This window comes from Pan paniscus, chromosome 1, assembly GCF_029289425.2.
Source record: "Pan paniscus chromosome 1, NHGRI_mPanPan1-v2.0_pri, whole genome shotgun sequence".
Lineage (NCBI taxonomy): Eukaryota > Metazoa > Chordata > Mammalia > Primates > Hominidae > Pan > Pan paniscus.
The window spans coordinates 36,242,769-36,265,132 of NC_073249.2; the positions used below are offsets into that span (position 1 = coordinate 36,242,769).

The following is a 22,364-nucleotide window of genomic DNA, read 5'->3' on the forward strand; positions in this document are numbered from 1 at the left end:
TCAGTCCCTCTAATCACCAAGGTCCATTTAGCCAAGGATGGGCCCCCCTAGTCAGGAGCTGAGCCAATCATAGAACCCTATCCTCCTGGCCACAGTTGAAGAAGGGAGGAATTGGCACAACACAAACTGGACTGTCTCTGTTATTCGAGCTGTAAATAAGAGGAGTAGGAACTGCCAACAGCTGGTTTCTGCCAATGCAAAAAAAGGCCAATGTGAAAGAACGAACTTGACTCAGAAAGCAGATATACGAGACTTAAAAGAAAAAATAGAAAGAAATCCCAGTGTTTTCAGGTGAACCTACTTTCCTCTAATGTAACTGGCATCCCTGATTTCAGGCAAAGCTACATTCCTGCCCTTCTTTCCCTGAGGTAGTTCAAATTTGGATTTCCGCACATGCAAACCAAAGAATCCTGACTAAATACAGACCTCAACGAAAAGCTGCAACAAAGTTGGGATTGCAATTTCGCTAAATAACTTTCATTTCACACCTTTTACATTACTATTCCACCTCTCCTCTCCTTCACGAGGAATTCACAAATATAACTGGTCTTGGTGGGGGGAAAAATTCTATTGCTTTTTAACTGTGGAACCATCTACATTTATTTATTAACTCTCCAACTCCTCAACCCGCAATTAAAATGTCAGTGTACTTCTGCCTCTACCCTTACAATCTGCTTACGTCCTAAAGGCAAGGTTTTAGAGGGCTTTTCTACTCAGTTGAAAAATGAGTATATTCTGTGAAAATCACTTAAATAACTATAACATACTTTGAAGATAAAACATGCCACATAATAAAAGCTATCTATTCGCTATTTCTACACAATGCTAGTCCTTTGATTTAGGGTTTACTGTGTCTGGAGTCTGCTATTTCCATTGTCATTAGCTCTTCTCATTTCAGATTATATAATGCCTTCCAAGCCCCAATTTAAATCCCCATTTAAGATTTTTGATTCACCTTAGGCTCAAATATAATAAAAACTACGGCAATTTACTTTTTAATTCAGTGTGTTTAAGCTTCAATAAAGTTTCAAAATTTGCTTCGTAAAAAAAAAAAAACTCACCAAATAATTTGGAATTCGAAATGTAAAGATATGGAACAACTAGTTTAAGCTAGAATTAAAGCCATATTTTATAATCAAATTACTATTTTTTAAACTTTTGGTTTTTCTGCCACTTTCTAGGCAGTCTCCATAGTAACAGAGAAACAAGAACCAGAAGCCAGAAGTTGAAATGGACTCCTGCTGAATATGGTGGTTCCACTTCCAAGGAAACTACAATGATGTGATGGAAATACTGAAAGGCTTTTTAAATGTAGCCTTATATATAGGCCAGGTGCGGTGGCTCGTGCCTATAATCCCAACACTTTGGGAGGCTGAGGCAGATGGATCACCTGAGGTCAGGAGTTTAAGACCAGCCTGGCCCACACAGCAAAACCCAGTCTCTACTAAAAACACAAAACTGGCTGGGCACGGTGGCTCACGCCTGTAATCCCAGCGCTTTGGGAGGCCAAGGTGGGCAGATCACAAGGTCAGGAGTTCAAGACCATCCTGGCTAACATGGTGAAACCCCGTCTCTACTAAAAATACAAAAAATTAGCCAGGTGTGGTGGTGGGAACCTGTAGTCCCAGCTACTCAAAGAGGCTGAGGCAGGAGAATGGTGTGAACCCGGAAGGCGGAGCTTGCAGTGAGCCGAGATAGCGCCACTGCACTCCAGCCTGGGCGACAGTGCAAGACTCCATCTCAAAAAAAACAAAAACAACAACAACAACAAAAACACACAAAATTAGCCAGGCATGGTGGCGGGCACCTGTAATACCAGCTACTCATGAGGCTGAGGCAGGAGAATCATTTGAACCCGGGAGGCAGAGGTTGCACTGAGCTGAGATCATGCCACTGCACTCCAGCCCGGGCAACAGAGCAAGACTCAAAAAAGTAACCTTATACATAAATACTACGGTTCCTTCCTTATCAATCCCTTAAAAGGAGGTCATAATCACTGCTGATCAACAGCAGCATCCAAGAATAAAAACTATCTCTTGAAGATTTCTGCTCCTGAATGCTTATTCAGGTTTGTCAGTACCAGAAAAAAAAAAAAGATGACTCTATAGATTTCCAGGATATTTCTAACTAGTCAAATTATTGACAAATGTGACTTTAAACAGATTTTAATTGACTAAAAAATGTTTAATTAACTCTAACCTGCTTGATTTCTTGTTCTCCCTTTTAAAATACACACACACAGTCCACAATGATTATCTGTTAATCATTCAGCTACAGCAAGAATTTCCAGTGGGCTTAGGCATTCAAAAAAGAAAAACTAGGCTGTGGCTCACTCCTACAATTCCAGCACTTTGGGAGGCCAAGGTGAGAGAACTGCTTGATCTCAGGAGTTCAACACAAGCCTGGGCAACACAGCAAGATCCCATGTCTGTCTCTACTGAAAATACAAAAGTCAGCCAGGCGTGTTGGTGCGCACCTGCGGTTCCAGCTACTTGGGAGGCTGAGGTGGGAGGATCACTTGAACCTGGGAAATCATGGCTGCGGTGAGCCACGCTCATGCCACTGCATGAACCACTGCACTCCAACCTGGGGAACAGAGCAAGACTCTGTCTTTAAAGAAAAAAAGAAAGAAAAATTGTTCCCATTATTTAATAACCTTTATGTTAAAAAGTTCTGGTGTATCATAAGAGATGTCTTAATGTAGATTGTGACAACCTGTGTTTCTTTACCTTCTCAATTTCTGATCATACAGGGTGATTATAGTGTGTGATCTCTGATAGGGAGTAGCTGAGTAGATATGAGGAGAAAATCCAAAGTTGTTGATGAAATTTACAGAAACACTCAATTACCCATGCTGTATTTCTCAGTGCACCATCTCTGACTTCAGTCACTAAGAAAAGTTTATAGAAGGCACGGTATACAGATAACGGAATCCAGAAATTCTAACTTATCCAAGAAGCCATCACCATTTGGCACCCTTCATTATACCATATTCTATTTATAAGAAATATATCTCTTCTCTTTTATAAGAAAATTAAGTCTGAGGAATGTGAAATGTCTTTCTCAGTTACACAGTTACTATAAGAGCCTGAACCTAAACCATGTCTTACACCATACTTCAGGGTACTTGCCACTATCCTAAGCTACCTTTCAATATAAAGTACCATAACTGAATTTGAATTTGATTATTCTACTGTTTCTGAGTAGGACAAGAAAAATACAGAGCACGGGAGAAGTACAGGTGAGTATGGAAACAAAGATACAGAGAAATAAACATAAGAATTTGAGAAAGGTGCCTGTTAGGCAACAAAGCAAAGCAGAATCAGAATGGAGAGACAACAGACAAACATACAGGAAAACTGGAGCTACAAAGAGTTATATGTCATACCATGTAAAAGAGAATAGGTCTTTCTGAGAAAAACTGGTCTCTTGAACATCTTTATTACCCAAATATTTATTTGGATAACAATGGCCTTTTCTCATTTGCCCATTTAAAAAAAAAAATCAAGAGGCATTTTTACTCATGGAACTAATAAAATTCAGTTTCGCAACCTAGAATAAAAAACAGTTCTTTCAATTCTACCCTTAGTCACTAAAAAGAATATAACTAACAGCGTCATCATTTGTTCAACAAAAGAAAAGCCATGCTGGAGGAAGAACAAGCCAATTTAAACATCTTGAAAGACAGTATGTCTATATCTGTGTTTCGTGGGAAATTTTAAGGGGCTATTAAGAGTATTTTGACTCTATTTGATTTCTGCCACATGCACAGAACTTAATCCCCACATAAGACTCTACTTAGTCACATTTTATTATATTCTTATCTTTATTTCTCTACACCACAAATACTCTCCCAATGGGCCCTGTGCTTAGTCAAGCATGCTTGATTTCATTCAGATTTATCACAATAGAAAGAACATCCAAATCAAACTCGGTTTGAGTTTTTGTTTGTTGCTGCTTTTTTGCTTTCTTTTTTGTTGTTGTTGTTAACAACTTTAGTCACATAAAAGAAAACTCACACTTGAGATGGCCTTGGTAGTTACAGTTAGTTTTTTTTAAGTGCTGATTTATTATGTTTAATGGCGTTTTGTTCTTTTCAGGTACAGCCTACCATTTCTGCCTTATGCTAAGTGTTCTGACAACAAAAGGCAACCTTGAGAAGAACAGTAATTTATAGTTCTACACGTCTACCACAACTCTGAAGCCATCAGTCTTTCCATGTATAACATGAACCAGTCAGGGAATCTGATTTCCATTTGCATTTAGTCAATCCTCTATTAATGTTTTTTCAAAACCAATTTCATGTGACCCTAGAAATTCAGAGAGTCACCAAAGAATAGTAAAAGCAAAAGTCATAATATTGATGCCCAGGCAATGCCTCAATTATGATTGTTTTCAATAATGTCTAGCAGTTTTTCCGCTATCAGTAACACTAACTGAAAACAAATATTATACATCATTATATCATAGAGTGTTAAATACCTACAGAGACAGTGTTCTTAGATTCAACAATTTCTTTCTGCTCCCTAACCTATTTTTCCTTGTTATGCAATTTTAAAGAGAGAATCCAAAGACTTATTTACTCCCTTCAAAATAACATTGCTGGCCAAGTATGGTGACTCATGCCTGTAATCTCAGCACTGTGAGAGGCTGAGGCAGGAAGATGGCTTGAGCCCAGGAGTTTGAGACCAGCTGGGACAACATAGTGGAACCCCATCTTTACAAAAATTTTTTTTTAATTCGCCAGGCCTGGTGGTACACACCTGTAGTCCCAGCTACTGGGGAGGCTGAGATGGGAAGATTGCTTGAGCCCAGGGGTTCAAGGCTGCAATGAGCTGGGATGGCACCACTGCACTCCAGCCTGGGCAAGAGAGAGAGATACTGGCCAGGCAATAAAAATGGCCAGTCTCTTAGTGATGAGAAACTCTTGTCCAAATAATTATTTGCAGTCCAAACTCTTGTCCAAATAATAATGATAGCAGTCCCTTAAGTTTCTCTTATGTTCTAAAGTCAAATGGCTTATAAAAAATTAAGATTAAAACATCACAAAGAGCTAATGACAGACACCAAAGGAAAAAGAAAGAGCCAAAACTAAGGAACTAAAATTTTTCCTTATGAGAAGGAATAAAAATATCATCAGAGAAAATTTGGAAATGAAACTCCACATAAATTATGAGTTTTTAATCTGGTAAACATGGAAAGTCTCCTGACCCCCAAAAAGGATTTTCCTCATTCTTTCACTGGCCATGAGACACACATCTTAAGAGAAGCAGAAAATCTACGGAAGAATCTAGAGTCCAATAATTGTTTTCTTGATGCCATGATATTAATTCCCATATTTTTCCTTTGAAATGATCTAAAGTGATCAAGACAATTACTGATAACAAGCAGTTTATTATTCTCAACCCATGAAGTTTCAGACTCCTTTAATGCATCTCTACCGTAAAAATTAAATTGACTTAGTGTATTAATACATCAGAATTAGAATAGACTCCATTTCATCTTTTTTCAAATGGCTGTTAACACAAACAGACATATCTCCATATTTAAATGATTCAAAGAATGAGGGCAGGTGCAGTGGGTCACACCTGTAATCCCAGCACTTTGGGAGGCCAAAGCAGGTGGATCATTTGAGGTCAGGAATTCAAGACCAGCCTGGCCAACATGGTTAAACCCCATCTCTATTAAAAATACAAAAATTAGCTGGACATGGTGGTGCACACCTGTAATCCCAGTTACCCAGGTGGTTGAGGCAGGAGAATCATTTGAACCTGGGAGGCAGAAGCTGCAGTAAGCCAAGATGGTGCCCCTGCACTCCACCCTGGGTGACAGAGCAAGACTTTGTCACCAAAAAAAAAAAAGAATGAGTCAAGTAATACTCTCGGACTATATCACATTTGAAAACAATTTCAGAGTAACAGAGAAAATCCTCCCTAACAATTAACTTTCTTTATATAAACTACCAGAGTGAAAATGTTCTCTATCATTTATTCCTGCCCCTCCTATCCCCTTTAAAAGATGCGTAATAGTTTCTGAGTTATCTACTATGTTCCAGGCACATGGTCATCTCAATGTTTATAGTCATCTCAGCACTGTCATAGAACATTACATGTAGAAGACCTTCAATAAAATTTTGTTAAACAAATGAATGGATAAGTATATAAATTACTTTCCACCACTATTTTTTTTATTATACTTTAAGTTCTAGGGTACATGTGCACAATGTGCAGATCTGTTACATATGTATACATGTGCCATGTTGGTTTGCTGCACCCATTAATTCGTCATTTATGTTAGATATTTTCCTAATGCTATCCCTCCCCCATCCCCCCACCCCACGACAGGCCCCAGTGTGTGATGTTCCCCGCCCTGTGTCCAAGTGTTCTCACTGTTCAATTCTCACCTATGAGTGAGAATATGTGGTGTTTGGTTTTGTGTCCTTGCGATAGTTTGCTCAGAATTATTGTTTCCAGCTTCATCAATGTCCCTACAAAGGACATGAACTCATCCTTTTTTATGGCTGCATAGTATTCCATGGTGTATATGACTTGCCACCACTATTATAAGGTCTGATAACAATACCTTCATGCCTACTGATGTCTCAATTACCTCTTTCTATAACTTAGTGCCTTTCTCTAACTTAAACAATAGTTACATAAAATGCATGTCAGGGAAAGTATCTTTAATTATGGTCTTCATCATCCGTGTAGCTGAAATGCAAACAAAAGGAATACAGGTGAACATAGTCCAAAAGATGCATGATTGGACTAAAAGGAGAATCTATATTTTGATTTAATTTTATGAAAAATTGTAATAACATGAGGAAAATACAGCACAGATATTCTAAGTAATTATAAACCACTGTGTAAACAGAATGATGTCTACAAAGCTATCTTTTTATTGTTTGACAGCTATAATTTTGAATGATGTGTTCCATAATATTTTGTAAAGGTAAAATATCTCTGTATAATGACCTGGCTATTTTTCAGATGAAACCCATTTTGAGAACACTAACGGCAACACAGTATGCTTCTGAGAAAAGGCAGATTTACAGTTTTAATACTTCATAAGAGAGAACAAATAAGCTGAACTGTGTAATTTACACATGACAAAGTTTAATTATAAAGATATAATAAGCTATAAGTAATATAAAACTGCATAACTCAAGTAATTACAAAATAATGATTAACTCTTTCTCAAGGTGCCTAATAACCTGTCAGAACTAAAATAATAGATTTTCATTTAGGGTTTTTTGGGTTTCATTTGGTTTACTTTAAAATAATCGTAGATATCCACATTTCTTCTGATCAGAATCAAAGATTTTTGAGTAATCACAGGGAATAAATCAGCCCTCTCAAATGTTTTTAAACTGTATTGCTACAGATATAAAAATGTGGTGATACTGATGACAGAGATCGGCTAATAAAAAACACTTCGAGAATCCTCATCTATCTCTCTGCTTTTGCTATAGAGCAGCTGTGCCTCACAGATTCACATGAATGAAAATATTTAGACGAGAAACCACCCACTTAGTTTATTTTCCATATGACTTTCCTGTAATTATTTTGTAAACTGTTCACACAACAATACATAAAAACATCTGCAAAAACAGGTAATTAATGTGTCAAGCCAAACTAATGCATTTTTTATGGTGTCCATGCTTCGTCAACTGTAATTATAACTCTTTTTTAAGCAAATGATGATGTGTTTGTTGCAACGTGCAAGTGGTTATTTTAGATGCTCTGTTTACTGTTCATACAATCTGAATATAAAACTCCACAGCTACTTTACCCCACATCAATGCTTTACCTAGCTTTCTACTGAAGCAGGAAAGTGGCTCTCTTTTCCAAGCTATAATTTCCAGTAAACATTTTTGTCATTAAAACATGAAACTCTCAACATAAAATTTGACACCAAAATAGCCAACAATTCAAGAAGCATATGCCAGGAAACTACTCATCCAGACTTTCTTCCTTCAGTGGTAACCCTGGGGAAAATTCAGCACTTTATGCCAATAGGCTATAGTATACTAAGCCTCCTGAGTATCAACAGAAGTTTAAGGGTTGTTTTTTTAATGATACAAAATCCATTCCATCTAGATCCACCAAACATATATCTTGAAATGACAAATGAAGAAGCAAAACATACTGTTTTGCATATGAACTTTGTCCTTCTTGAGTTCTCACTACATGGGAGATCATCATAACCATTATTATTACTACTACTATTATATAATAAGTAATAGTGTATACCAATAATCATTCCCAGATAGACATTCCTGAAGGTTCTGGGTAAGTAATCTCTAAAGTTCTATGTTTCCAGAACAAATTAAATCTAAGATTAAGGAAGAACTACAAGCCTACACTAGTTTTCTAGGGTTCCTTCTCTTCCTTAAAAAAGGAGGGCAATTTTTTACATATCTGTGACTACTAATTTTAGCACAGAAAAAACTTGGTAATAAACAACTCTCAGGGAACATGCCTTTCTGTCTGAATGTTTTCAAAAAAAGTTTAAAAAAAAAATACTGGAGAAGTAGCTCTATGTGTCCAAGCTTATTTAACTCTTTATTTCGATACAAATCATTCTAAACTGGCCTACTCCATTTGTAAGTAGAATAAACTAAAATTAATTAAACTTTGCTTTCCCTGAATATTAGCTACTGTGATATGTTATGGGTATCTGTCTATCCCCACCTTGTTCCCACAAAGATCGGAAAAGTATTATAACAACTTAAATGAGAGTTTCCCAGCTGCCAAGCCTGAGTTTTAGGTCAAATGGTTATTTTGAGGAAGCTGTAGGTGGGTCTGATCAAAACTGAACAGAGCCCTAGTTTCAAGGGTGCTGGAATAGCAAGCACATTGCCAAGACAAGGCAAGAGAACAAGATAGATCTTACCTGTTAAGGCTAGTAATCAAACACAGGGTGAGAGTAGCAAGAAGTCACAGTACTGATTTACCTGGCTTACACAGCTACAAATGTATTTAACTAGTGCCATTTCAAATGGCTGAATTCTACACATTGTCAAACATTAAGTGTACATAAACATGTTAATCAAAAGCAGAGATTATTTCTAAGACTGGATTAAAAAAAAAACTATACAGGATCTAACTATATCCTGTCTATAGAAGATACACATTGATTCAAAGAAGCAACCAGGTTGTAAATAAAAAAATGGAAACGTACTGTGCAAAAAGTAATCATAAGAGAGAACAGCTATACCAATATCTGACAAAATCTATTCTAAGAAAGAAAAGTTACCACAGACAATAATAGACATTTTATAACGTTAAAAGGTTATATTAATCAGGAAACTATAACTATAAACATGCCTGCATCTACTAACAGATCTCCAAAACAGATGAAGCAAAAAATGACAGAAATAAGGAAACAGACAATTCAACAATATTCATCAGATATGTCTCAATAATCGCTAGAACAAAGAAACAGAAAATCAGTAATAATATAGAAAACTTGAGCAGTATTATCAACCAACCTGAATTCCGAATCTACAGAATACTCCATACAAAAACAGCAGAATATATGCTTCTTATAAGCACACACAGAACATTCTCCAGGACAGACCACGTACTTGGCCACAAAACAAGTCTCAATAAATGTAAAATAATTTAAATCATGCAAACTATATTCACCAACCATAACAATTAACTAGAAATCAACAATTAAAGGCCGGGCGCGGTGGCTCATGCCTGTAATCCCAGCACTTTAGCAGGCCGAGGCGGGCAGATCACAAGGTCAGGAGATCGAGACCATCCTGGCTAACACGGTGAAACCCCGTCTCTACTAAAAAAATAAAAAAATTAGCCGGACGTGGTGGCAGGCACTTGTAGTCCCAGCTACTCAGGAGGCTGAGGCAGGAGATGAGGCAGGAGGTGGAGCCTGCAGTGAGCCGAGATCGTGCCACTGCACTCCAGTCTGGGCAACAGGGCAAGACTCTGTCTCAAAAAATAAAAAATTAAAAATTGGAAAATTCACATATATTTGAAAACTAAAGAATGCATATCTTAAAAATACATGAATCAAAGAAGAAACAAAGATAACTGGAAATTATTTCAAGCTGAGTGAAAATGAAAGCAATATATCTAAATTTATGGGATGTGAAAGCAGTGCTTAGAGGGACACTAATAGTTTTAAACACCAACATTGAAAACAAGATATCAAATTGATAACCTAAGCTTTTACCTCTTAAGATAAATTCTAAAAAATAAAAAGCAAACCATATAAAAGAAAACAGTGAAAGGAGAAAAAAATGAAACAGAAAATAGAAGAAATATAGAGAAAACAAATGAAATTTAAAAAATTAATTCTTCAAAAAGGTCAACAAAATTGGCAAACTTTCAGGTAGACTGACCAAGAAAATCAAAGAGAAAACAGAACATACTCATCACTCCCAAACAATTCCTTATTTTGCCTATATTTTTAAAGATATTTTCACTGGGTATAGAAATCTCAGTTGACAGGTTTTTTCCAACTTTTTCTCCACTCAGATATATTCATCAATTGTCATCTCTCTTACATTGTTTTCAACACGAAATCTGATGACATTCATATCTTTGTTCATACATGAATTGTCTTTTTTCTTCTGCCTGCTGTTAATCTCAAGGTTTTCCCTTTATCACTGGTTTTGAGCAATTTGATTATCATGTGCCTTGGTGTAGTATTCATGTTTCTTTGCTTGGGGTTTATCGGACTTTTTGGACTCGCGAATTGTTTTTATTAAATGTGGAAAGCTTTCAGGCATTATTTCTTCAAATATTTTGTTTCCCCCTGTCCATTTTCACACGTCCCAGTTCCATATACAGAAATAGTTCTATAGTTCAGTGAAGTCCTTTTTTTTAATTTTTAAAAATACTTTTATCTCACTGTTTCATTTTGGATAGTTTCTATTACTATGTCCTCAAGTTCATTAATCTTTCCTTCTGGAAAATCTAATCTGCCACAGATCACAACCTTTGTATTCATTTCTGACACTGTGGATGCTACCTATAGAAGTTCAGTTTGGTCTTTTGTAATTCTTCCATGTCTCCACTTAACTTTTTCAAGATAATAAACAAAGTTACAACAACACTTAAAGCCCTTACCTGATCATTCTAACATCTCTGTCAATTCCTGGTAGGATTAGATTGATTAATTTTCCCTCAATTAAGGGGGTATTTTTCCTGCTTCTATGCATGAATGGTAACATTTTGAATTTTACCATGTTGGGTGGTGGGTGTTTTTCTAACTACTATCAATATTTTTGAGCTTTGTTCTAGGATACAGAAATGGTTCTTGAATATAGTTTGATCCTTTTAGGTCTTGCTTTTACGATTTGAGAGAGTGGGGACGGTGGAACAAGACAGCAGAATAGAAAGCTCCACCAATCATCCCCAAGCCCACAAGAACACCAAGTTAACAACTATCTACACAGAAAAAAACACCTTCATAAGAACCAAAAATCAGGTGAGTACTCATAGTACCTGGTTTTAACTTCATATTACTGAAAGGGGCACTGAAAAGATACAAAAAAAAAGCAGTCCGGAATTGCTGACGTCACCCCCTGTCACCCCAGCAGTAGGAGCATGGTGCAGAGAGTGTCTATGAGAGCGTCTGGGGGAGGGAGAACACAGCAACTGTGAGGTACTGAACAGCAACTGCTGTCCTGTTAGAGCAAAAAGGAAAACTGGACCAAACTCAGCTAAAGCCCACCCAAGATGGGAGCATTTAAACCCACTCTAGCCAGAGGGGAATCACTGATCCTAGTGGTCAGAAATTGACTGCCTGCAAACCTCGCCAACAAGGGCTACAGCACTCTGTGTCTCCAAGTAAATTTGAAAGGCATCTGAGGCCATAAGGACTACAACTTGTAGGCGAGTCCTAGTACTGAACTAGGCCCAGAGACAGTGGACAGGAGGACACATGGCATACTGAGATACTAGCTGAGGCAGTCAAGGGAGGGCTGGCATCACCACTCCCTTAACCCCAGGCTGCACAGCTCATAGCTCCAAAAGAGATGCCATTCCTCCACTTGAGGAAAGGAGAGGAAAGTGGGGAGGACTTTGTCTTGCATCTTGGAAACCACCTCAGCCACAGCAAGATAGGGCACTGGTCAGAGTCGTGCGGTCCCTATTCCAGGTCCTAGTTCCCAGACATTTCTATACACACCCTGAGCCAGAAGGGAACCTGCTGCCTTGAAAGAAAGGACTTCGTGCTGGCAGCATTCATCACCTGCTAACTAAAGAGCCCTTGGACCCTGAATAATCAGCAACAATACCCAGGTACTACACTTACGGCTTCAGGCGAGCCTGTGAGACTTGCAGACTTTAAGTGAGACTCAGCACACTACCAATTGTGGTGACTACAGAGCAAAACTCCTTCTGCTTGAGAAAAGCAGAGGGAAAAGTAAAGGGGACTTTCTCTTGTACCTTAGATACCAGCAAGGCCACAGAAGGGTAGAGCACCAAGCGGGCACTTAAGGTGTCCCAATTTCAGGCCTTGACTATTGAACAGCATTTCCGGACCTGCCCTCGGCCAGTGGGGAACCCACTACCCTCAAGGGTGAGTCCCAGTCCAGGCAGCATTTACAACAAGCTGAGTTAAGAGATCCTGGGACTTAAGAGAATGCCAGCAGTATTCTGGCAGTAGTCCTATGGTCTGGGGTGAGTGGCTATGGGGTAAGGCTTGTCTGCCTTCAGAAAAGGGAAGGAAGAGTGGGAAGAACTGCACCTTGTGGTTTGAGTGCCCCAACAGTGCAATACAAGATAACACCGGGTAGACTTCTAAGGTTTTTGATTCTAGTCCCTGACTCCCTGACAGCACTTCTATATCCACGAAGGGACTGGGAGACTTCATCACTAGGAAGGGAAGGACACAGGCCTGGCTGGCTTTGCTGCCTGCTGACTGCAGAGTCCCAGGGCCTTCAGCAAACATAGGCAGTAGCCAGGGAGTGGCTATAACAGGCCTTGGACAAGACCCAGCACTGTGCCAGCTTCAGGTCTGATGCAGAGCAGTCATAGTGGTGGTGGCCCCAGGGGTGCTTATGTCACTCCACCTCCAGCTTTAGGTGGCTTAGAACAGAGAGAGAGATTTTATATGTTTGGGAGAAAGTAAGGAAACAACAAGAGCCTCTGACTGGTAATCAAGAGAATTATCCCTGATCTTGTCCAAGACCATCAAGGTGGCTGGTACCTCTAAAAGTCTGCAAGAACCATAACATTACCAGGCTTGTGGTGAGCCCTAAAGCAGAAACAGCTTAGATCACAACACGCAAGTCCTTTCAAATGTCTGGAAAGCCTTCCCAAGAATTACATATTTAACATGCTGAAGAAAAAAAAAAAAAAACATTTACCCTAGAAGAGTATAGCCAGCAAAAGTATCCTTCAAGCATGAAGGAAAAATAAACACCTTCCCAGACAAACAAAAGCTAACAGATTTCAATATCAGACCTGTCCTACAAGAAGTGCTAAAGGGAGTACTTCAATCAGAAAGAAAAGGACATTAATGAGCAATAAATGATCACCTGAAGGTACAAAACTCACTAGTAATAGTAAGTACACAGAAAAACACCAAATATTATAACACTGTAATGTGGTGTGTAAACTACTCTTATCCTAAGTAGGAAGTCTGAATGATGAACCAATGAAAAATAATAACTTTTCAAGACATAGGCAACACAATAAGACAGAAACAACAAAATGTTTAAAAGCTGGGGGACAAAGTTAAGGTGTAGAGTTTTTATTATTCTTCCTTTTGCTTGTCTGTTTATACAAGTGTTAAGTTGTTATCAAGTTAAAATAATGGGTTACAAGATATATTTGCAAGCCTCATGGTAACCTCAAACAAAAAAACATATAATGTATATATAAAAAAATAAAAAGCAAGAAACTAAATCCTATCACCTTCACTAGAGGAAGACAGGAAGGAAAGAAGAAAGACCACTAAACCACCAGAAAAAAAATAACAAAATGGTGTAAGTCCTTACTTATAAATAATAACATTGAATGCAAATGGACTAAACTACAATCAAGACATAGACTGGCTGAATGGATGAAAAAACAAGACCCATTAGTCTGTTGCCTACAAGAAACACACTTCACCTATAAAGACACAGACTGAAAATAAAGGGATAGAAAAAGATATTCCACACCAATGGAAACTAAAAAATATTTTTTCTCATATATTTGTATCAGACAAAATAGATTTCAAAACAGAAACTATAAGAAGAGACAAACAAGGTCACTATATAATGATAAAGGGGTCAATTCAGTGAGAGGATATAACAATTTTAAATATATTTGCACCTAACCCTGGGGTACCCATATATTATAAAACAAATATTATTAGTGCTAACAAGAGAGATAGGCCCCAATCTAATAATAGCTGGAGACTTCACCCCACTTTCTGCATTGGACAGATCTTCCAGACAGAAAAAGCAACAAAGAAACATCAGGCTTAATCTACACTACAGACCAAATGGATCTAATAGATATTTACAGGACATTTCATCCAAGGGCTGCAAAATCCACATTCTTTGCCTCACTACATTGATCATCTCCAAGGACAGACCATACGTCAGGTCACAAAACAAGTTTTAAAACATTCAACAAAAATTGAAATTGTTTCAAGGACCTTCTCTGACCACAATGGAACAAAAGTGGAAATTAATGACAACAGGAATTTTGGAAACTACAGAAATACACGGAAATTAAACAATATGTTCCTGAATGACCAGTGAGTAAATGAAGAAGTAAAGAAAAGAACTGAAAATTTCTTAAAACAAATCATAATGGAAACACAACATCCCAAAACCTATGGGATACAGCAAAAGCAATACTGAGAGGGAAGTTTAGAACTACAAGTGCCTACATCAAAAAAGAGGAAAAACTTCAAATGAGCATCTTACACAACTAGAAAGCAAGAGCAAACCGAACCCAAAATGAGTAGAAAAAAATAATAAAGATCAGAGTAGCAATGAATGAACTGAAATGAAATAATACAGATGATGAGTGAAACAAAAAGTTGGATTTTTGAAAATGTAAGCAAAATTGACAAACCTTTAGCCAAACTAAGAAAAAAAAAGAATATACAAATAAATAAAATCAGAAATGTAAAAACAGACATTATAACTGTTACTGCAGAAATTCAAAGGATCGTTAGTAGCTAATATGTACAACTATATGTCAATAAATTGGAAAGTCTAGAAGAAATGGACAAGTTCCTACTTACATACAACCTACCAAGACTGAACCAGGAAAAAACACAGAACCTGAACAGACCAATAACAGATAATGAGATTGAAGCCATAGTAAAAAATCTCTAAGTAAAGAAAAGCCCAGGACTGATGGCTTCATTGCTGAATACTACCAAAAATTTAAGGAAGAAATGATACCAATCCTACTCAAACTATTCTGAAAAATAGAGAAGGGAATACTTATAAACTCGTTCTATGAGGCCAGTATTACCCTGATATCAAAACCAGACAAAGACACATCCAAAAAAAAGAAAACCATAGACCAATATCTCTGATAAATATTGATGCAAAAATCCTCAACAAAATACTAACAAACTGAATTCAACAATACATTGTAAAGATCACACATCATGACCAAGGGGATTTACCCCTTGAGATGCAAAGATGGCTCAACATATGCAAATCAATCAATGTGATACCTCATATCAACAGAATGAAAGATAAAAACCAAATAATTATTTCAAAAGATGCTGAAAAAGCATTTGATAAAATTCAATGTCCCTTCATGATAAAAACCCCTCAAAAACTGGATATATAAGGAACACACCTCAACCTAATAAAAGCCATATATGACAGACCCAAAGATAGTATACTGAATGCAGAAAAACTGAAGCCTTTCCTCTTAGATCAGGAACATGACAAGGATGCCCACTTTTACCACTGTTATTCAACACAGTACTAGAAGCAATCAGACAACAGAAAGATATAAAGGGCATCTAAACTGGAAAGGAAGAAGTCAAATTATCCTTGTTTGCAGATGATATGACCATGTATTTGGAAAAACTTAAAGAGACAAGAAAATTATTAGAACTGATAACAAATTCAGTAAAGTTGCAGGATGCGAAATCAATGTACAAAAATCAGTAGCATTTCTATATGCCAACAGTGAACAATCTGAGAAAGAAATTTAAAAAGTAATCCCATTTACAACAGTCACAAATAAAACTGAATATCTAAGAATTAACTTAACCAAAAAAGTGAAAGAGCTCTACAATGAAAACTATAAAACACTGATGAAAAAAAACTGAAGAGGACATCAAAATATGGAAAAATATTCCATGTTCATGGATTGGTAGAATCAATATTGTTAAAATGTCCATATGACCCACAGCAATCTACAGATCCAATGGAATCCTGATCAAAATATCAATGACATTCTTCACAGAAATAGAAAAACAATACTAAAATTTATATGGAACCACAAAAGATCCAGAATAGCCAAAGTGATCCTAAGTAAAAAGAAGAAAACTGGAGGAATCACATAACCTGACTTCAAATTATGCTACAGAGCCATTGTAACCAAAACAGCAAGCTACCAGCATCAAAACAGACACATAGATGAGTGGAACAGAATAGAGAACTCAGAAACAAATCCACACACCTACAGTGAACTCATTTTCAACAAAGGTGCCAAGAACATACACTGAAGAAAAGACAGTTTCTTCAATAAATGGTACTGGGAAAACTGAATACCCATATGCAGAAGAATGAAATTACACCCCTATCTCTTGCCATACACAAAAATCAAATCAAAATGGATTAAAGACTTAAAGTCTAAGAACTCAAACTATAAAACCACTACAACAAAACATTGGGGAAAATCTCCAGGATATTGGTTTGGGAAAAGATTTTTTGAGTTATACCCCACAAGCACCAGCAATCAAAGCAAAAAATGGACAAATGGGATCACATCAACTTAAAAAGCTTCTGCACAGCAAATGATACAATCAAAAAAGTGAAGAGACAGCCCACAGAATGGGAGGAAATATTTACAAACTATCCATCTCACAAGGGATTAATAGAATATATAAGATGCTCAAACAACTCTATAGGGAAAAAATCTAATAATCCAATCAAAAAACGGGCATAAGATATGAACAGACATTTCTCAAAAGACATACACATGGCAAACAAACATAAGAAAAGGTGCTCAACATCACTGATCATCAGAGAAATGCAAATCAAAACTACAATGAGATATTATCCCCGCCCAGTTAAAATGGCTTATATCCAAAAGACGGGCAATAACAAATACTGGTGAGGATGTGAAGAAAAGGGAACCCTGGTACACTGTTGGTGGGAACGTAAATTAGTACAAGCACTATGTTGTACATAGTTCAACAGTTTGGAGGTTCCTCAAAAAAAATAAAAATTGCAATCCCACAGCCGGGCACGGTGGCTCACACCTGTAATCCCAGCACTTTGGGAGGCTGAGGTGGGCAGATCACAAGGTCAGGAGATCGAGACCATCCTGGCTGACACAGAGAAACCCCGTCTCTACTAAAAATACAAAAAATTACCCGGGCATGGTGGCGGGCGCCTGTAATCAACCCCAGCTACTCAGGAGGATGAGCAGGAGAACTGCTTGAACCCAGGAGGTGGAGGTTGCAGTGAGCCAAGATCGTGCCACTGCACTCCTGCCTGGGCGACAAAGCAAGACTCTGTCTCAAAAAAAAAAAAAAAAATGCAATCCCACTGCTACGCATACACTCCAAAGAAAGGAAATCAGTGTATCAAAGAGATATCTGCACTCCCATATTTACCGCAGCACTATTTACAATAGCCAAGATTTGGAAGCAACCTAAGTGTCCATTAACAGATGAACAGATAAAGAAAAAATGGTACATATACACAACAGGTTACTATTGAGCCATGAAAAAGAATGAGATCCTGTCATTTGCAATGCCATGGATGGAACTGAAAATTATTGTGTTAAGTGAAATAATCCAAGCACAGAAAGACAAACATTGCATGTTCTCACTTATTTGTGGGATCTAAATATTAAAAAAAAAAAAAATGAATTCATGAGCACAGAGAGTAAAAGAATGGTTACCAGAGTCTGGGAAGGGTAGTGGGGGGGTTACAGGGAGGTGGGATGGTTAACATATACCAAAAAAAAAAAAAAAAAAAAAACCGAATGAATGAATAAGACCTATTTGATAGTACAACAGGGTGACTATAGTCAATAATAACTTAATTGTACATTTTTTAAAAACGTAGCGTGTAATTGGATTGTTCATAACTCAAAGGATAAATGCTTAAGGGGATGGATACCCCATTCTCCATGATGTACTTATCTGACATTCCATGCCTGTATCAAAACATCTCATGCACCTCATAAATATATACACCTACTATGTACCTACCAAAAAATTGAAAAAAATAAAAATTATGTATTTTTTAAAAGACTTGTGGGAGTGGGCCTAATTATTATTCCACAGTACTATTACTCCTTCTATGTATTCTACCTAATGCCACATGATTGAGGTTTCTGAGACTACTTCTTAGGAAGACACTATTCCCAGCCCTGTGTGAGCAACCAGAATTGCGTCTCGTAATCCTTTTGGGATATCTTTTTTGGTCTTGAGTAGTTTCCCCACAGCATACACTAATGAGTACTCTGTGTATATTCCAGGAGACACCACCAATCTCTGTACCATTATCTCTCCTCTAGACAATACACTGGACATCAGGCAATAATTCTAAATATCATATCCTGCAAGCTCTAACTACAAACTCTAACTTCATTCTTCCTAGCCTCTCAACTTCATCTTCTTAACTCAGAGAGAACGTTCTGCCAGGATCCAAATGGCTTCCTTCTCCCTGCACCACAACCTAGAAATTCAAGACAGCAATCTGGGACAATCATGAGCCTAACTTCATTTGTTTCCTCTCAGAAATCACTGTCTTTCATTACCTGATGCCCAGTGTCTCGAAAATCATTGTTAAATATATTGTCTGGTATTTTTAGTTGCTTCAGGAAAGACTGTTACCTATCTTGGTCAGCAGTATAAATCTTTTTTTTTAGATGGGAGTCTTGCTCTGTCACCCAGGCTGGAGCGCAGTGGCGCGATCTCAGCTCACTGCAACCTCTGCCTCCCGGGTTCAAGTGATTCTCCTGCCTCAGTCTCCTGAGTAGGTGGGATTACAGGCACCCACCACCATGCCCAGCTAATTTTTGTATTTTTAGTAGAGATGGGTTTTCACCATGTTGGCCAGGATGGTCTCGATCTCCTGACCTCGTGATCCGCCTGCCTCAGCCTCCCAAAATGCTAGGATTACAGGCGTGAACCTCTGCACTGGCCCTGAATCTTTTTTTTTAATGTGACTACTAGAAAATTCAAGATTACATATGTGTTGATATGATATTGCTATTGTACACTGCTGTTGTAGACAGTTATTAAAGTATGTAATCCTGAAATCACCTAAGGAGAATAGGGTAAAAAGCCTAAGAAGGTTGATAACCAAGTCACGATGAATTTCAGCATTTAAAGATCAAGTGGGGAAGAACAAGCTGGTAAAGTAGACTTAGAAAGGTCAAGAAAGGGGGCCAGGTGCAGTGGCTCACACCTATAATCCCAGCACTGTGGGAGGCTGGGGCTGGAGTACTTCTTGAGGACGGGAGTTCAAGACCAGCCTAGGCAACATAGTAAGATTCCCATTTCTATGAATTTTTTCACAGCTATAATCCCAGCTACTCTGAAGGCTAAGGTGGGAGGATCACTTGAGTTCAGGAGTTTGATGCTGCAGTGAGCTATGATCGTGCCACTGTACTCCAGCCTGAGCAACAAGGCAAGACCCTGTCTCTAAAAAATAAAAAACTAAAGAACTCCAACTGCCAGAAAATTAAACAATATGCTTATGCTATTTATGACATACTTCTAAGTAATTCACAGGTACAGGAGGCAGAATAATGATGGGACTCTTGAAGATGTTCATGCCCTAAGCCCAGAACCTGTGTCTATGTTATTTTACGTGGCTAAAGAAACTTTACAAATGTGATTAAGGTTAAGGGTTTTGATATAGGGCAATTATCCTAGATTATTCACATGAGCCCAATCCAATCATATAGTTCCTTAAAACCAGATAACCTTTCCTGGCTGAGGATCACTGTGAAATGTAACTATGAAAGAATGGTCAGAGCGATGCAAAACTGCTGGCTTTGAGATGGACAAAGGGGACCATAAGCAAAGGCATGCAGGTGGCCACCAGAAGCTAGAAAAGACAAGAAAACAGTTATTTTTATGTGCAGTTTCCAGGAAAAAAAAAAAAAAGGTGCTGCTCACACCTTGATTTTTGCCCAGTGTGGTTCACGTCAGATTTCTAACCTACAAAACAATAAAATTAAAAATTTGTTTTGAAAATCATTAAGTTTATGTTAAGTAGTTATAGCACCAATAGAAAACTAATAAAATGAGATTTAAAAACGAAAACAAAACATGAAAAATATTTTGAACTGATAATAACTAAGGTTTGACATATCAAAATCTATAGGAGGTAGCTAAACAAATACTTTATGGAAAATTTAATAATCCTAAACGTATATTAAAAAAAGGCTGAAACTCAAAGATGTAATCTTCTAACTCAAAAATAAAAAGAATATTCAGACTTCATGTAAGTAGAATGAGAGAAAGGAATACAAATCTATAAAATAGAAAACACAGAACAGCAAAATAAAAGTTAAAAGTTAATTCTTTTGAACATTAAAAAAACTGATAAAATGCTAACATGAGTGAATAAGAAAAAAAATACATAACAAATAACCAAAATCCAGAAAAACCCAACAGACATCCAAAAGATTAGGAGACACTATAAACACTTCTACAATTAAATTTCACCTTTTATGTGAAACAGACAAATTTCTTGAAAAATAGAACTTGCTGAGTTTCACGAAAGAAGAAATATATAAAACAGTTGAATATCTACTAAAGAAATTGAATCTACTATTAAAATCCTTCCCATAGAATATGTTAAGGATGATAAATATATTGTGGATATGAAAAAGAATGACCCTATATTCTAGAGATATAAACTACACAACGGTAGTAAAGGCCACGATGTCTTTAATTTACTTTTAAATTTGCTAAATATACGTAATCTAAGAAAAATAAAAATATATATACAGGCATATCTTTGGAGATATTGTAGGTTCTGATCCAGACCACTGCAAAAAAGTGAATTTGATGATAAAGCAAGTCACACATTCTGTTTCCCGGTGCATATAATAATTACGTTTACACCATTTATAGTGTACTACGAGTGCAATAGCATTATGTCTTTAAAAACAATGTACATACCTTAATTTAAAAATATTGCTAAAAAATGATAACGATCATCTGAGCCTTCAGTAAGTCGCAATCTTTTTGCTGTTAGAGGGAATACTGCTTTTATGTTGCTGGCTGCCGACTGATCAGGGTAGTGGTTGCTTAATCGCCATCTACCGGATGGCAGCCCAAACTTCAACATCAAAAATACTTTGCAACCCTGTGAAACCAATGCCAAGAAATCAGCCACAAGCAAAGACCCTTTACAAACTTTCATCCACCTGAAAACATCCAGAAATAAAGCCAATTGACTATACTCAAATTACACCACAGTTAAAGAAGATCAGCCCACACAGATGAGAAAGAACCAGTGCAAGAACTCTGGCCCTTACATCCAAAAGACCGTACTAGCTCCCCAGTAATGGTTCTTAACCAGAAGAACATAAACAGATTAAATGCCCCAATTAAAAGGCACAGAGTGGCAAGTTGGATAAACAGCAAGACCCAACTATATCCTATCTTCAAGAGACCCATGTCACATGCAGTAACACCCACGGGCTCAAAGTAAAGGAATGAAGAAAGATCTGTCAAGCAAATGGAAAACAAAAAAGAGCAGGGTTCCCATTCTCATTCCAGAAAAAAAACTGATTTTAAATCAACAATGATCAAAAAGGACAAGGAAAGGCATTACATAATGATAAAGGGTTCGATTCAACAAGAAAACTTGACTATCCTAAATATATATGCACCCAACAATGGAGCACCCAGATTCTCGAAACAAGTTCATAGAGACCTATAGAGACTTAGATAATCACACAGTAATACTGAGACACTTCAACATTCCACTGACAGAACTAGACAGAAAATTGAGGCAGAATATCAGCAAATATAATCACAACCAAAACTCAACGTTTGACTAAAAAGACCTAACAGACATCTACAGAACACTCCACCCAACAAAACTAATGAAAAAAGAAAAAAAAAAAGATACAACATACTAGAATTTCTGGGACATAGCTAAAGCAGTGTTAAGAGTAAAGTTAACAGTGCTAAACATCCACATTAAAAAGTCA

The 22,364-nt window shown here is 37.3% G+C and overlaps 1 protein-coding gene across 16 annotated transcripts in view; it reads right to left on the reverse strand.

The window, feature by feature from the left end:
- Positions 1–22,364, reverse strand: part of RPS6KC1 (ribosomal protein S6 kinase C1) — a 213,303-nt gene that overhangs the window by 107,149 nt on the left and 83,790 nt on the right. The gene's annotated exons all lie outside the window — the stretch shown is intronic.